The 17,892-nt window shown below is 44.7% G+C and overlaps 1 pseudogene; it reads left to right on the plus strand.

The window, feature by feature from the left end:
* Positions 1-16,616: 16,616 nt before the first annotated feature.
* LOC120837532 lies at positions 16,617-17,535 on the plus strand (annotated as a pseudogene).
* The last annotated feature ends 357 nt before the right edge of the window (positions 17,536-17,892 follow it).

The raw sequence follows: 17,892 nt of genomic DNA on the forward strand, positions 1-17,892 counted from the left end.
TTTTACTTCAGCTTGATCACTTGTCTTGGGTCTGAAACAAAACCTGTTCGCATAACCTCGCCCCGTCTGAATGAATAAGGCTGGCCACCTGGGAAGTTTTCTGTACGTAATGCTGCTAAATTTGCGCAAAAACAGCCAGCTAACACACAGACACGCACACACACACACACACACACACACACACACACACACACACACACACACACACACACACACACACACACACACACACACACACACATGAATACTTTATTTTGTAGCTACACAATATACACTGCGCGAGACTCAACGGAAACACGGCATCGGTGCCTTTTCACATTGTACTTTAAAAGCGTATTGACAGTATGTAAAGTTTACCGCTTAGATTAGTGCCGGCGATGAAAACTTTACACCTCACTAGCCGCTTCGAAGACAGGTTTTTAATTCTAGAATATTAATAAAAAAATGTCCGGAGGTCACGCAAAACCAAGGTGGTTGCTTAATCGATATAGGAGTTCTAAAAGACGGTATAAAAAATAATGCAGGATCCATTGGTGGATCTTTAATGAATGCGTTTGCATGCCCCTTGGGAAACGCCACACACCTCTCCCTTTTTGGGAAATGCCAACGCCGACTCCTTCACTTCTTTGGCTTTCTCTTTTGCTTCATCTATACTTTTGCTGCCTTTCTTTGGCTTAATCTTGGCCCAGCGCGCGATAAAAAACCGAGCCGCCACGGCAGCCGCGTCATGGCGCTTGTAGCACGGACCCGGCGTTCACCTCCATATCGCCGGCGGGTGTACGTACAATATATTGTTCGAATGTTAACACTTGCTAAATTGTATGTCCGTGTCCTGTCCATTGGTAAACACGTTATTATTTGTGAGCGTGAAAAATGCATGACTTTTGGTTGTCTTCTGTTGTAATATAATTTCAACAGCTAAGCGCTTCGTCATTATTGTAAAACTTATCGTAAAAATAAACAACACCTAACATTCTAGCCCCATTCGTTCTGTCACGCGCGTACCCAACAAAAATAATTTAGTTTTTTTGTTTTGTTTGCTTTTTTAAATTTTATACAATGCTTGCTCAATGTCTCCGGGAAAATACATACAAACTGAAACACCGAATACAGCGGGAAAAGACCGGAATTTAGCAGCCAGCAGTGTTTGAAACTGCGCCTACGCAGGCTGCGCCTATCGAAATCACAGTCCACTCGGTAAGAGTTAGCAGGAACGCCGGTGAGAGTCTAGCCTCAAACCCAGTGAGTGAGCTCGAAAACCGTTTGTTGCCCCTGGGGTCGAGTGTTTGTTGGAAAGGTGTATAACGATGAAAGTTTATTTCTAGAATTCAAAAGCTGAACTCACTCTCTTCACGCACACTACAGTACGCAATATGATTGCACCGATTAGTCTCCAGGAGTAAATAAGTGGTTTCAATTAGTGATAAGCTACCTATCATTTGGTGTGTGCATATTATGTAAAATATACGATAAAAAAGTTTCACAGCATCGAAACTTATAACGCCGGCTACGACTCGATGGCGGCAATTACAACAATGTTAGCAGACTCTTTGACCATGCCATACTACAGGTGGTAAGTGCTCTTTAAGGAACGTTTGAAACATATACTCATTAAATATCAAACTTATTTTATTTATTACCAAAAGTTACCAATGTCATTACAGGCTTCGGAGCCTGGGTTACAAAATGAAACATTGTATATGCATTGCAAAGCTAATCAGTTTTATTCCGGTGTCTCGCATTCATTACGCTAAGTTGAAATATGAGCTAGTAAGAGCCCGGAAATCTTTTGGACTTCACCTATAATTACCTTGTCACAGTCGATATTGGATTAGTATTATAATTTATCGGAATTGTCTTATCATTTTTTGAGTCACAGACTAAACATAGCATAATGCCCACAAAAAATTGAATTGCTGCTTGGAAACGGTAGAAGTTGTCGCACGCTCCAATGGAATCGCGAAGGAGTCCTGGAAAAGCATAAAATGTAAAGTATCAAGTAAGAATCGTCTTTAGGTCTCATTTAAGTGTAATTCCGTGCCCCACTGTTTCTTCAAAAATAATTAATCATATTAACTATCCATATATATTTTTGTCGTGAAGAAGATTGAGATTCAGTGACTTCTAGAATGAATATCCTTATGCTTCACTTTAAACTAATGCTAGTGTCGCTCTGTCCTCCGTGCTAAGAATTTGAGTTCATAGAATAGAAATTAGAGTTGAAGTTACCTTCTATTCCAGCATCATTTTCACTTGCTTAGAAAGTTCACTATCACATAATCGTTTTACAAGAATTAAATGGTGCACTTCCTTGTGGATCAACAGGAAATCGTGTCATGTTCGTTGCTAAGCAAACTCGATAATTTTATAAGACGTCGTTGGCAAGGGCTTACCCTGAAAACTGTTGCATGAATAACCTTTTTTTCATTTCTAGCTTAAAGGGACTCGCATATCCGTAAGTGTATGTGGAAATGGGTAAAAGTTAATTTCAAGCTTCACGTTCGGAGGATCCATCGAATGTTCAAAAACACATAAAAAGGTTTTGTCTCATAAATATTAACAGGTGGCCTAACACTTTTGAAATTTCGGAGGCTGTTCGGGAAGGATGCATATGACCCTTCGGCCATTAATTTCCGTTGTTTTGTCAAGGAGTTATTGAACAAACATCGGTTTCCCAGGTTGATTCAATTAACAAAAAAATCATTCGGAAACTTGCACTGCTAAATCTTGTTACCAGACCCCCTCCCTTATGTAATGTTGTTCATTGGAAGTGCCATCGAGAAAAAAAAATTAATTGATCTCAAACAGAAACGAAGGACTTAGTTACGAAGAAATGCAATGAGACGCAAACTAAATGAACAAGTCCTCTTTTACTAAAAGATAACCAGGTAAATGTGTATAGCGTATCACTAAAAGTTCACTCTATCGTTCTTACATACAAATATTATGTCTTCGACACTGAAGTGTTGAGCAAGTATAAAAACCTTAATCAACGAACAATATTTTTAAATGCGGGCCCTGTACAGCTTACCTATTATCATGTGGCTGCATAAGTAAAGAGGCAGGGATGCCACTCCCACAGCCGTCCAGCACACGGGTATTGCGTCTATTCCGAGGTAGTCAGCCATGAGAACCGTTGGAAATGACGTGGCGGATCCGAGAAGCATTGCTACGAGCATGCATGCGGGCACAAGGTACGATAAGGAAGCTAAGTGGGGCAAGCTGACATAGGTGCAGCCCAACAGAATGACATTAATCATAATAAGGGTGCTTCGCTTCACAAACTTTAGGTCCGATATCAGTGGCATAACCAAGCAGCCCACTAGTTGACTAAGCGAAAAATACTCCGCCATAGATTCGGCTTCAGTCAGAGACGAACCCTTGTCCATGACATAGTAAACAATGGTTGTTTGAAACGAGACTTTGGAGTAACGTGCAATTGCTGAATAAATTACAATAACGTAAAACATGGGCTTTCGAATTGTATTCAACGATTGCCACATGTTCTTGTATTTCTTAGAAGTGGCATAGCCCAAGGATACGGTTCGTGTCAAGGCACTGTGCGTTTGACCATTACAAGCGGGAACTGTCTCACGAATCCGGTACGCGTCGGGTCTTTCAGTGATCCAGGATGGTTTCTTTAGTAAAAAAGCCAAAGCAGTGGCATGCATCATGATAGCTCCGCATAAGAAAAGAGTACCTCGGAATCCATACTTTTCCTGCATAACCACGAGCGTTCTTGTGAAAAGCAACAAGGAAACTGTGTGTCCCATGAAACTCATTCCACAAGCAATTCCCCTGTATCTCTCAAAGAACATGACCACGATGATTCCAAGAGAAACGGAAAATACTCCTAGCCCAATGCCTGAAACAAAAATTGCAAAAATGTAGTCTCTGATGTGAAAGATGCTTGTTAGTTCTGTTTAGGTTGTTCGCAGATACACACAACGCAAATACGGATTGGGCAAAACCAAGGATGACTAATTCGGAGGCTGGATTCTCAAAACTATTTTACGACAAAAAAGTTCGTATATATGGCTTACGGAAAAGTTACGAACTTATCCGTATTTTCGAAGCAAAATGATGTTTACGTTTGCGGGACATAAGACAAAATCCCACGACAAGGGTCCAATTCCTCTTACAAACTTTTCGCGACTATCCTACTATTCGTCGAAAATGGCTGCTTACGTCCCGTCCCGTTCGTGCTTGAAGAGCAGCGAGAGGTCAGAAGAAGCTTGCAGCAGGAACGTTTGCTCAGCACTCGTCGGAGACCGTAAACGATCTCAGATCATCGCCTTTAGCGATACTACTGCTTGCCGAGGCCTACCGTGTGAAACCCTGCAATGAACTGGCACGAATACTTCGCCGCCCGACAGCTCGCTGCCCCTGCAAGTGCTGCTGGCACTCCACTTCTATGCTAGTGGCAGTTTCCAGTCGGTGGCAGATTACGTGAAAAAAACATGAGCGAGATGAATGCCTCGCGGATAATTAAAGGGGTGAACAGTGTTTTTTTGGGACCTCGCCGAAAGCGGAATCAAGACTAATTTGACACAGTGGCCGTGCTCGTCTACGGGCTATAGGCCTAGCAAGGCATTGCACTTGCCCTCCCTGGTCAATATTGTCTTTCCCCGACCGTTGCCCTGCTAAATAAGAAATGCTCGCGTAACCCCCCTCCCTTTTTTTTTTCTTTAATTGACCTTTAACTATTGAATAGCTTAAACCCTGACCCCGATTTTAGAGTTGCCCTCGTTTCTCCTCGTCGTCCTCGTTGGTCGGCGGTGGCGGACGTCCTCATCGCTGGGATACTCCCGCTAATTCGATCTCCTCTTTCGTTTGGCGCAGAGGTCAAATAAGTGCCATAAGGATTACCTTCGCGTTATTTGGTACGCACCCTTTTCTTTTTGTCCCGACGTGATGGTGGAACTGAAAACAGCTACACTGGTCGAGATAGATATCTCTTGGGAGCTAAGCGATGTTGGTCAAACACTTCCCCTGCTGAACGTTACGTCAGCATGGTGTTGTGATTGTGTAGTGTAGTCTTACTGTGTAGAAGCGATTAAAATATAAAAGATTGGTCGCGAAGCGGTTACTAAGACGCAGTCCAACAGCGTGGTTTCAGCGCTTCGATCGAACACACACCGTTTCTGCAGCGTGAAAGGCGGCCCTTGCTAGCACTTTTGTGGTGAAAAAGACGTAGGCTACTTCCCGAATATTTGGAACCACGAATGATGACGTGGACATTTTTTTCCCCAGGCGTGCCAATTTGCAAACTAGAAGTGCGAGCTGTCCCGTTTACCAAAGAGGACAACTTTGCGGACGTCGTTGCGATCGAGCTCGTAGAAGTTCACTAAAACGGTTATGCTAGCCATTCCGGTCACACTACGCTGGGCACTCGGGTTTGTTTGTCACCTCACTGAACAGACACGATGATCAAATAAACCATGCCGGAAGAACCGCTGCCTACGCCTATTATGATCCAAACCCGCGTGCTCCGAAACATGCCCAGCTCTCCGATATGCTGTTCGTTTTTCCGAAGATGCTGTTACCACAGCGACAGCCCGTTCTTGTTTTCCCGACGTTTTGCACCTCTCACTTACAAATCCGTTCGGGAATACCGATTTTAGAACTTCTTACGATGAGCGTAACTTACGAACCTCTTAGGAAAAATATTTTACGATAAGACATTCAGTTAATCCGGCCTCTGGTTCTGAACGGGACTGCAATGTTTAGAATGTTTTCGTTGCTTTGTCAACACCCCCTTCCCCCCACTCCCCCTCCCCGTGCATTTTAGAGCTTTGCCGTCTACTTAACATTTACGAACGAAAGAGCAATTGAATGGTGACACACTATATTTGAGTTTCCTCTTAAACGTATCCCTTGTTCGGCAAGATGTGTTGAACTTGTAGGTGTACTTTCTTAATGCATTGTTATTTTTGCTCTGTTTATTATTTATTATTATTATTATTATTATTATATAGTTACACCTATATAGGAGTGGAGGAGAAACATAGAAGCGAAACCCCTCCTCCCCCCCCCCCCCCCCGTCGCTTTTACTTAAAGATTTAGGCTCATACTGTTTTATATTTGTTTGCGGATTTTCTGCAAAGCAAGTAAAAAAAATCGAGTTGTTCATTTGGCAAATTCTATACTCCGTTCCCCCCTAAGCTGACACTGCGGTGGGAGCTACGTGCCCGCCGGACCAATCAGCCGCCTCCCTCTTATCCCCTGACCCGGCTCTCCGCGGGTCCATGGGTATAGCCGGGAGCGTGATAACGTGGCGAAAGAGAGGCGTACGACTGGTCCATCGAAAACGCAGCTTCCACCGCAGTCTCAGGTTAAGGGTGAACGAAGTATAGTGAAGTTTGACATAACCTTTCGAGGTTCCCAGGCTTCCCATAACGCTAGCACCCAACACCCTGAAAAGAACCATCAAAGGAAAGCATAACCCGCACAAGGAAACAAAAATTATATCAATACGGAGCACTAAATTACTTGGGGGAGAAATTCGTACTACATCTATAGGGTGTAAATGCAATTATATGACTCGTGCCCGACAGAATATAAAGAAATGATTCTCTGCAAGTTATATGTTTAGTGTTAATTACCATAAAGTACGCCGAATGTGACAGTCATCCATGGCATGCTTGGCGCAAACGTTGAGGCTATCATGCTAATCCAGCAAAGAACACTGGAAGTTTGCGCAATTCGGAAGATGGAGAACCACTGCTGTAGTGCCCAGATGAAGACACCTAGAATACAAATAAAATAGAAAAAAAACTTTGCATTAATTCCTGCTGCATTCTTGAGGCGAAAAATGTCATTCTTGCATAAAGATTAAAAGAGCGCAAGGACACGGACAAGAACAGCGCAGCGCCTTGTTTGTCTATACTTCTTGTTCTTGTCCGTGTCCTTGCGCTGTTTTAATCTTTAATCATGAAATACCAACTAGCCCAAACTTTTACTTTAATCATTCTTGCACACAACCTCAAACCGAAACTGGGTCAGCGAAACTCACTCGTGACGTCGCTTACGCCGCACCGGTGTCGCTACCTGCAATATGGACAGGTGGTCCTTGGAGCCGACAAATTGCGGAAGGATCGAGGTAACAAATAGGCTTCGCCGGCTCGGTTTCGGTTTGGAGCCGCGTACAAGGATGTCATTTCTCGCCCCTTCGCGCGCACTGCACATTTTTTTAATAAAAAAAAATTGACGTCATATTTAGACCAATAAAAGATCGATCGTAGATTCTGCAACTACATTCATCGTCGAAGAGAATACTGCCACAACGTTACTGCAATGTGACTGACGTTACGCAACGTTAGCCCCCTAAAGTAATGTAACTGCGATATTACTAAGGTAACAATATGATAACATAATAGGCAAACATTAGCGTAGTGTTAGCAAACTTTCTTGTAACGTTTCGCAATTGTAATTGGTATTACAGAACCGTTGTAAAAAAATGTTATTGAATATATAAGCCAGAAACGGAGTATACACCCTTTCACTGTTTACAAACAAGAGCCGTCTCTCGCTCATCAAGAGACTTCCGGCCGCTCCGTTTCGGCAGCCTTTCCGAGCCTGTTGATGCCAAAAGTTTCGGGATGATAAAGTGCTACGGAAATCACGAAGAAGGAATCTTGAGAGGTCCTCTTTCTGTGCAATAAAACAGACAAGAGGGGATTGGTCTTCTTACAGTGGCATTCTTAAATCTCCCAGAAATATCTCGCTAACCGGTCCTTCAGTTAATTGCCCGAAGAACAGGTCATAAAATATTTCATGAACGTTGCAAGCGGTGCTATATAGTGGAACATGCTTGTCAGCGTCGAGTTATAGCTTCGTCGCGGCACAGCTGCCGTTTTTCCTGTTCGTCTGTGCGCAAGCTATTTCAGTTCCCGGCCCCAGAGACCGTCTAACAGCTGGCAATCTCTCGGGGGATCTCGCCATGGCGGGCTCTCCTAACCACCGTGCTCCTCGCCCCGCCACCCGGTATCCAGCCGACGAAAGCCTTAGTCATTAACCTTGAAGCACTTGCATGAGGCTGCTTCATCAGCCACTACCATCGACGCCGTCAGCGAGGTCGTTGGTTTACATCAAGTTTTTATAATTCTGCACCTCGGAGACTCTAACTTACAGGGAGGGCTCTGCAATACCGCCTCCGTGGACAAGACTTTTTACTTTGGTTATTTGTATATTTGCGCAAGAACGTCACCATCGAGTCACTGGTGCATCGGAGACTCGTGTTGCCTGCCTGTACCTACCAAGCAAAATCTCGGACGAGCGCACCTCTGCGCCTTTGCCCTCTACGGGAAGGTCCTGAAACTGGAACAACTCAGAACCACGTGCCGTCCACCCGCGTGCAAAGGTACCCATCGTGAAGTGGCTCAATATGAAGCTAGAAAGACCCGTCCCCAACCTCATCCGTGTCCTCGAGCACCGTGTGGACTTCCTCCGTGTTCGTAGCTACGTTCGTCGAGCTCCGTCTTAGCGAAAATTCCAGACCAGTCCAAAAATCATTAGACGGCCCCTTTAACAAATTTTAATCAGATCTTAAGGCTTTCCTGTTCACCACAAGACACCGGATCATTTGCCGGAGATTTCAACTGCCCCCTTGATGCTGATCATGATAAAGCGCTCCGTCACCTCTGGGACTTTAAGGGCATATTGTAATCAGGTGCTCCGCAAGATTGTCGCAATTATAGCTTCCAAGATGCGTGGCCCCTCCTGCGTGCAAACGATTATGTTTCCACATGGCAGTAGGGTATATATACCTCCATGTCCTTGCCTTGGCAGAGGCTGCCTGTCACACGCATTTTAGCCTCACCCTCAATAATGTGACTGTTCCTTATGTTTCCGACCACCAAGCCACAGTGATTACCTTAAATGTTCCCTGGCGCCAAAACTGCAATTAGCGCCCCTGGACACTTTCAGTCGTCCTTCTTTATATAAATGTCGTGGTCAAGTCGATACAAAAAGTTTTGAGCCAGACACCTTACACGGCCCCAGCTATCCCTGCGTGGGAAGGGGTTAAAAAACAGTCTCGCCAAAGGTTCCTGGAGTTGGGAAAACTCACGGCTTTCTCTCACACCCAAACCATCAATTGGGTTGCGGCAAAGATTGGGATCTTAACGCGAACACCATCTCAGATCGCATTCACCGAGTCAGATTGGAGGTCTTTAGGGCTCGTCGCCTTAAGCTTGTGAACCATACTTCTTCTGGCTCCAACCTCGAGCGTTTCTGAGTTCAGACGGTCGGGGGCCCTCGGGTCTTACATTTCCCAAAGAGCCGCCATGAGAACCGCTTGCCAAACTTACCCCACTCAACGTCCTTTGATTCTGAACGAGTTTTACCTCAGTTTACGAAACATCTTCGGCACCTCTTTCAACCTATAGACCAACTTCCCTGCAATCGCAAAACATCCTCTGTCCGGATTTCTGTTCAACCACCGCCTTCCATTGAGAAACTAGATGAAGTCGTCAAGGAGCTAAACGCGACTCCGCAGCTAGACCACCCTCAAAAATTGTTTTTCTTATATTTTTAAATTGTATGGTAGTACGCCTCAACGGGTGACTTGTCTCTTAGTTGTAGATGAGATAATTAGCAAGTCGAGTACAACCGCTAGCCTGGGGTCTTTAACGTGCAGCACGCAGTAGTGATAAGACGAACACATGCCGGTAGGAAACTCCACCAGAGAGAAAAAGGCAAAGGGGTGGGATCGAGCCCAGGAGGATTTAAACGCAAGCTTTCGCGCGACGCTCCGAGCTGAGACGCGTTAGCCCACTCGGCCACCGATAACCCAGCCTTGGACCCGACGGGTTACCCTATGGGTTTTAAAAAAACGTTCAGGGCTGACCTTCGACTTCATTTTTAACGCCTCGTAGAGTCGCTTTTTGCCAGCTCGGTTTGGTAGCCATCTTTTACGGAGAGCCCCATCACCTGCTGTTTTTCAAAGGGTTCTGAAAAGTTCTACAACATCGAATGACATCATTCGCTGATAATCATGACATAATAAGCCTATCGCAGTTTAGTTTTCGCAAAGAACGATCCACAGAACTGGTCTCTCCCTGCGCAAAAATAGCAGATACTTTGAAAGTTTGAAAAATAAAAACTCACTCTCGGTTTATTCGTCGACTTTACTAAAGCGTTCGAGTATCTAGATCATAATTTGCTACTAAAGAAGTTAAATATGTATGGATTTTGTGGCCATGTATCAAAACTACTTCGTTCAGACTTATCGTCCCGCAGACTGTACGTTCATATGAATGACCACTCATCTGAAATAAAATCAGTTGAATTGAGGGTTTCCTAAGGAAGCATTCTTGGGCCTAAACTTAAATTACATCGTGAATATTAGTCAATTAATGCATTTTGTATACATAGAGACAATGCGAGCTTACTTCTTGATGGTGATGACGCTTCGGAGATTATTAATGTCGCGAACGAAACACTAGAAAAGCTTCACATATGGTGAAAACATAATGCGTTAAAATAATCGCCGTTAAGAAAAGTCCGTTCTCAAGATAAGCTAAAAGGCAGATAAGAAAAAGACAGTTCTTCGGTCGAAATAAATAAATATTTCGACCGAAGAATAAACATATCAATATTACCATGGATACTTTTATAAGTTATTCTCAAATTGATATTTTTCTCAAGTTTAAAACTTTGGGCGTTATTTTTCACGAAAACATGTCATGGGCGACCATATTAATGATGTCATATCGACGTTCTCTAGCATTGTCGGTATTATATATCGTAATAAACACATCTTACCACATAGCACAAAGATAATATTGTATAATTCATTATTTTTTTCACATTTAAGTTGTGGTCCACTTATATAGGGCACTACTACGTATACCGACCTCCTAAAAATCTTTGTTACACAAAAACATGAGAGACGTTTACAAATCTATGTAATACAAAATTAGAGCACAGCTCTTAAATAGGACGAGGGGAGGGTGGGCCCCTCCTCCTCCTCCGTACTCTCTCCGCCTCCCCTCCTCCTTCTCCCTCTCCTCCTCTCATCTTCTCCTTGAATTCACCTTCCCCGCTAAATGTATTGGGGAAAATGACGTCACATGACTTGGTCTCACGTCACCCATTAACAAATTCAGTTTCTCCGCTAGATTTTGCGGGAACATGAACGTCACGTGTCCTCAACGCAGTTAAATTCCCCGCTAAATTTAGCATGGAATTGAATAGGTGTTAATGTCACGCGACGTCAACCTTCCCGTTAAATCTTGCGGAGAAACTGAATTTGTCCGCTAAATTGAGCGAGTAATTGAATTGGTGTTAATGTCACGTGACGTGAAATTTCCCGCTAAATTTAGCGCTGTTACGCGGACACCGACGCCGACGCCGGCGCCGCGAAACCCGGAAGCGGGCGCCTAAAAGCCGCGCTCTAAAAATATATTAAGAAGCTTCCATAATGTGTCACTACAACATCCGATCAATTAGGTCAGCTCGGTGTGATGCAAATTTGAGATTTACATAAATATCGTTTCTTTGCAAGACCTAAAATAGAAGCAAATTTAGCCCGATATCGCATTAAAGACTTATAGAAGTTAACGCATAAAATAAATAGATACCCAACACGAATTAAAGAACCTTGGGAAGTACTTTTTTTAGAACATATTAAGGCAACCAAAGTATGGAATATAATTTGCTGACTACTCTGAACCAGCATAGTGGGAAGGTTATTGAACTTAGCATTATATTGGTGAGCATGTTATGGGAAATGTTAGATTCAAATGTTTATTCTAAAAAAAATTGTCCGCGACAAGCTTTAAATTTTGTGTAGCTGATGTCTTCTTTCGAGTTTATTTCAGTGAGGTTCTAACTTTCCGTATATGCTTTCACTATTTACGGACCAACTGGCCTCTCTGAACGAAGAAAACAAGCGCCTTAGGCCTCAGATTTCGAGGGCTTCCGAGCAACATGTGACGCTACTCTGCTCGCTGCGCGATGATGTAAAATCATGCCGCGCAGCAATGGCAGGCTTGAGGAAAGCGGCGGCCAGCGATGCTTCGAAACCGGCTGCCACGGCCCTTGAGCGCTGTGGCGGGGGCCTCTCCCGCCTTCTACTTCACCATGACTAGCTTACAGCACGGACTGAGCAGATTCCTCCCCCCTCTCGGGATGCCAAGAGGACCGATTGCTGGAGCTGGGAAATCGACGGAATTTCTGCGAACTTCTGGCTCCTCTCAGTTCTACGCGCGATCATCTGGCGGGCATGGTGGGAATCGAGATATACGCGAAGATTTGCCTGCCTCCCAGCCCCAGGTCGACGGACATGATGAGCGAACGATTCATCCGATGCCGATGTCCCCACGCACGAGGCTCGAACCGCTGCGCTGACTGGGGCGTCTGAGACCTGCAGGTTGACCGTTGCTCCCCCGTCGGCAGGCCGCAAGCTTTGTTCGTGACCAAGATAGCGCCTGACATCACCTGCGAAGATATCCTCACTAATCTGTCTCACGTTTGGGTCGAGTAACTGGAGTGCCGGTGACTGAAGGCCTGCTCGTACAACACCTACTCGTCATTTCATGTAAGAGTAGCAGCCGCGGACTTCGGTAAACTATCAGACCCTGCTCTCTGGCCGAAGTCATGCCTTTTCAAGCCCTCAGAGGTATTCTTCAGGATGATTTACTCCACGTGTCCGAGGAAGTGGTCAAGGCCACTGCAAGGAACACTGATGAGTAAGACTAGACTTTTTTATCAAAACGTTCGTGGTCTTCAGAAGAAGGCCGATTGTTTCTTTTTTTCACGTTACCGTATCTAACTACCCCATTATCTGTTTGACGGAAACCTGGTTGTGTCCCACCATCAGCTCTGAAGATTACCTTCCGCCCTATTTTGCAACATGGCATCCGACACCAGCTCCTGAAATACCTCCGCGAGGCAGTTCAGGAGCTGGTGGAATGGTTGCGGTTGACAGGCGGTACAACCCAAAAAGACCCGAGGATTCAGTAGGGTTCCCTGAGTGTGTATGGGTTGAAATCGAGTAACAAAGCGAGCACGTGTAATAATTGAAATATTTTATCTTCCTTTTCCAACAACACCTCATGATTTTAACAGGTGTCGGATGCCAAGTTGACATTAAGAATACGGCGAATGAGTTGCGTGGGTGCAATTTTTTATAATGGGGGTATTTAACGCTCCAGTATTTACTTGGACAAATTTAAATGCTTACACTGGCAACTTTTATTGCCAGCAGAAATGCAGCCATCTACTGAACTTTGCTTCGTTTTTAGATCTTGGAGAACACAATTATGTTTGTAACAACCGGGGAAAGTTCTCAGATTTATGCTTTCCTAATACGGAACGCGTTTCCATCGTTCGGAGTCAGTCCCCATTAGTCCCTAAAGATATATATCACCCTGCACTCGATGTAGTGTTTGTTCTCACATATTTGACCAGTTTGTGCCCCTCCAAGTAAAATATGCCTTCCTCGCGATTCGTATAATTTCACGGCAGGTGACTACATTAGAATGTACCATTATTTTATGGATGTCAACTGGGCATCCGTTCTGGAGACCATCGATGTAAATGAGCAAGTCCTAACTTGCTTTCCTCACAACTAAACAGTCTCTTAATAAAAAACAGCTTCTCTCACAGAAAATTCAAGAAAAACGGACTGCCAAGGTGAGAAGCAGAATGCAAGAGCTGTAGAAAACAATGCAAGCATTTAATTAACCGTGATGAAAAACTTTACCGCAATTCTCTAGATAGAGATCTTGTGAAAGATAAAAAGAAATTCTGGAGGCACTCTAGGTCTCGTTTTGGAAAAAACCTGAGATCGAAGATATCTATGGATTTTCATAGAGACGATGTGGGGAGCGTACCTGCATTATTTGCAGCTTAAGTTAGTTCAACCTATAAAAGCGGTTCCCACTGCGCATCTCCTACATTGCCTTACCTGGCTGGGTTCGGTGACCTACTCAGCAGCATTCGTGTCGATGAAGAATGTATAAAGAAAATGAGTCACATTATCTGCGGTGAACAACAATGCTTAAATCAATCATGCAATCATTGATACGATTCAATCATTTAATTTCATGATAAGATTTAAGCAATACTTAAACCTTATTATGAAATATTCACGCCCCATTTTGTGCGCTATACTTATTAACTTCTTTAGGTCAGACATAGTTCCAGAAACCTGCAAACATATCCGTTGTGGTTCCAATATTAAAGACAGGACACAGGGCTCATGTCGTAACACTAGACCTATCTCTCTCCTTCCTTCGCTTCTCAAGCTCCTTGAAATGGTCATACAACAATTCCTATCTTTTAAGTTCCCTAATATAGCCATCCCTAACCAACGCCGCTTTATGTCCTGGCAGGTCAACTACTACAAATCTCGCGACTGTTATAACGACAACTTCTCAGTTCGATTGTAATAAAGGTTAGCTAGATGTAATCTACTTAGACTTAAGCAAGGTCTTCGGCGACGTTGTTAATAACACTATTATCTTGGCTTTTCCCTCTATGGAGGGTGTGGCTCAGGTCTTGACTGAATAAAACACTATTTGACAAATGGAATCGCATACGTCCGGCTTAACCATATAGCCTCCGTTTTTTTTATTTCTTCCCTTCTGCAGTATGCAGGACACAAAACTTTACACAAAATAGTTAGCATTAATGATATCATTAGGCTTCAAGATGATGCATGTTTCTTTTACAACTGGTGCTCGGTTGATGCTCTTTGTCTTAACCGATCGAAAACCAAAGTTATGATATTTCACGGAAAATATCGAATACCATTTTCGCTTATAACATGTGCAGTGAATTGTTACCGCGTGTGTCTCAGATGAAGGACCTGGGGGTTACGTTGAATCCAAGCTCGTAGTTTGATGATCACATAACAAGAGTTGTAAGCTCGCCTCTTCGCACGTTAGGCGCCGCATGCCGTATAACAAAAGAATTTAAAAATCCGTTTACGTTTCTGACACTGCACCGTTCGTTAGTGAGATAGCAACTTGAGTACGCCTCAGTTGTGTGGAACAGCATTTCTAAAACAAACTTCTTGGCACCCGACAGAGTTCAAAATACGTTTATTTCCATTTTTAAACATCGCTACGTTAAGACTGGTGCACATCGCTTCAATTATGGAACTGAATCCGAACTTGTGAACTTGCAGATCCTGCATCAGCGTCAGGCTAAGGCGAATATGATGCTTTTATTTAAGGTTCTTCACGGTTTTATCAGCTCTCCCAGCCTCTTGTTAGAAGTTAGCCTTAGAGCTACATGTGTGCCTACACGGCATCCATCATTGTCTTATACCTCTCGGCATTTTAATCGATTAAGGTATATACTTATATCAGCTGAGTTGTACAGCATGTACTCTAATGCACTCGATATTTTTGGTTCGTGCTGCAGAACTTTTGATCTTTCTGTTGGCAAGCAATTCATGCTTGAAAAGGGTTGGTAAGTACTTGTGTGGTGGCTAATATTTTATGCACTTGCCTTTATTTAGAATACGCAAGCTTTGGTGAAGCTTCTGCGTTGTTCTTCTGCATGTTCCCACTGCTCGAACTGTCTTCTAATTTGTGACTGTCCTAGAGTCAGACTGGCGGACTGCGTTCCACCCTGCCCTGTTGTTTCTGTTTAAATATTTTGTTTCTGTCACAAGTCTACCAGCACTAAGATTCAAGGGGTTGTTGTTCCTGAACACTCAAATAGACACTGATTGAATATTATTATTACTATTATTATTATTACTATTATTATCATCATCATCACCTTGATACCTAAGTCCAAGTATCGACAATGCAATACCCTTACTTGGAGCCCCATCCCGGTATTGAACTGCGACTAGAAATGTTGGCGGCTGTTCTACGCCGCGTCCATTCGGCTTTCAAGGAGGTAATCCACGCGATACAAGCCTGTTCTGTCCCAGGGTGCTCAATGTACTCACCCCTATCGGTCATCCTGGACCCATTTGCATACACATCTCGATCTGCCGATGGCATCGTCCTGTCCCTTGACCAACCGCAACATTCGACCACGTCGGCCACGGCTATTTTCTTGCGGCCATTTCACGCTACGCTTTCCCGTCGGCTTTCGTCGACCTTGTCATGGAGGCCTATACGGGAAGCCGGGCACTCCTGTGTTGCCATGGTGCACTGGGACCATATTTCTCTGTCTAAAGAGGTGTATGACAAGGTTTCCCTGTCACCACCCTTGTTCGTGCTAGTAATTAAACCTCTCATGCGCTGTGCTTTAAAGCTGCCAATTGAGAGGTCTACTACCCGGTAGCAGCGTTTTCAGCGTCTCTGCCTACGCTGACGACGTCACCTTATTCTTGGAGAAAGTGACTCTATTTTCAAGGTTTTTCGCCTCTTTCACGGCTATGTCGCGCTATCGGGCGTGGACCTTAACGTGGACAAGACAGCGATAATGCCTCTGAGATGGTGCGACCGGAATCTGCCGCCCGGCGTACAACTCGTCGGTAGTTTGTCCTACTTGGAGTGAGTTTTCAACCGTACAGACTCAGCGCCGACAACTAGAACCTCGCTGGCCGGGCAACTCCGCCTGATGATCGACGCCACCTACACTTTCTTGTTATCTATTCTTGAACGGGCTTTCCTCATTATATCCGAACTTTATGCTAAAGTATGGCTCCTGTAACACGTTCAACTGCCCGCTCGAGTACAAGCCCAAGCGATCCACTACATGGTTTCTCATTTTTTTTCTGGGAGAACGAGATAGAGCTGGTGTTCTACGCTGTGCTTCACAGGCTCCGCGCGTACGGTGGATGGTATAACCCAGATGTAACTTAGTGGCTCGGACCATGACCGTTCGGACGACGCTCCGGGCTTATAAGATTCACCACTGTAGCGAGCGGGCACCCTCTTGCTTTATTGGCTGGAACCGTTCACGCGGCATCTTGACAGTCACCAGCCGTTCAACCCGTACATGAAGAGAGAAACTCCCAGCCGACACCACGCGGCCATTGGGGCGCATGCAAGGCACCTCCAAAACTAACTGCAGCTCCCCGATTTGACCTCCGAGTTTGCCGCACGGATCGGGGAGCTTCGTGTCATCGATGGCGTTTCACTTTCGTTTCCAACCGAGCAGCTCTGGCAACATCCTGTCCAGTCATAGGTCTCTAGCCCCCTGGAGGATATTGAGCAGAAGACTGAGTCCGGCATTCACCCTATCCGGTATCACCTCTTCCATTTGCACCTGGCGACTTCGCCGTTTTGCACGTACTGTTTGGTGCTGGAAACAGCCGCCGATGTCCCAGGGGAGTGCTGCACATCTCGGCGCTTCTGGGTACGAGTAGCGAGCATCTTATAACACCGCGTTCTTGTCCGGTATATGCGTGAGCGCCCAGGCCCTCGTGGGCCCCAGACCCAACTGCGTACTTTTTTGACAGCTCTGGTTCACCAGGCGCTTCGGAATGCCCGATGCCGTCCTCAGCACAATCATGCGCGCTCGGTGCCCACCGTCGCTTTGATCCGTACCCTTTGCACGTTTCCTCTTTTAGTTCTTGAGGACAAATTGGCCGCACTTGGGGAGATATTCTTCTAGGTCATATGGTACTTCCGGGACGTGGATTGGGTCCGGTTGGGACGTTTTCAAATGCGCGGAGGAAGGCTGGCACATTTATGCTAAACTCGTTTTTACCTCATGAAAAAAGGAAGCGATGGGCGTTGCTCATATGCTGCGCGAAGTAGTTCTTACGAAATTTGGTTGTCCAAAAAAGAAGCGATGTTTTTGGCGTTCGAAGCGTGTACGTCTCGATAAGATAACATATATCTAATGTAGAGTGCACGCACCTACAAATACCATATTTCTATACATAAAAGTGTGAATTAGTAAGGGCTTGCGAGGAGCTTGAACTTTTTTTTAGAACAGTTCTGAGCTGAAAACGAGTATCTGCCTATT

The sequence above is a fragment of the Ixodes scapularis genome, unplaced genomic scaffold (assembly GCF_016920785.2).
Source record: "Ixodes scapularis isolate PalLabHiFi unplaced genomic scaffold, ASM1692078v2 PGA_scaffold1__304_contigs__length_218370807, whole genome shotgun sequence".
Lineage (NCBI taxonomy): Eukaryota > Metazoa > Arthropoda > Arachnida > Ixodida > Ixodidae > Ixodes > Ixodes scapularis.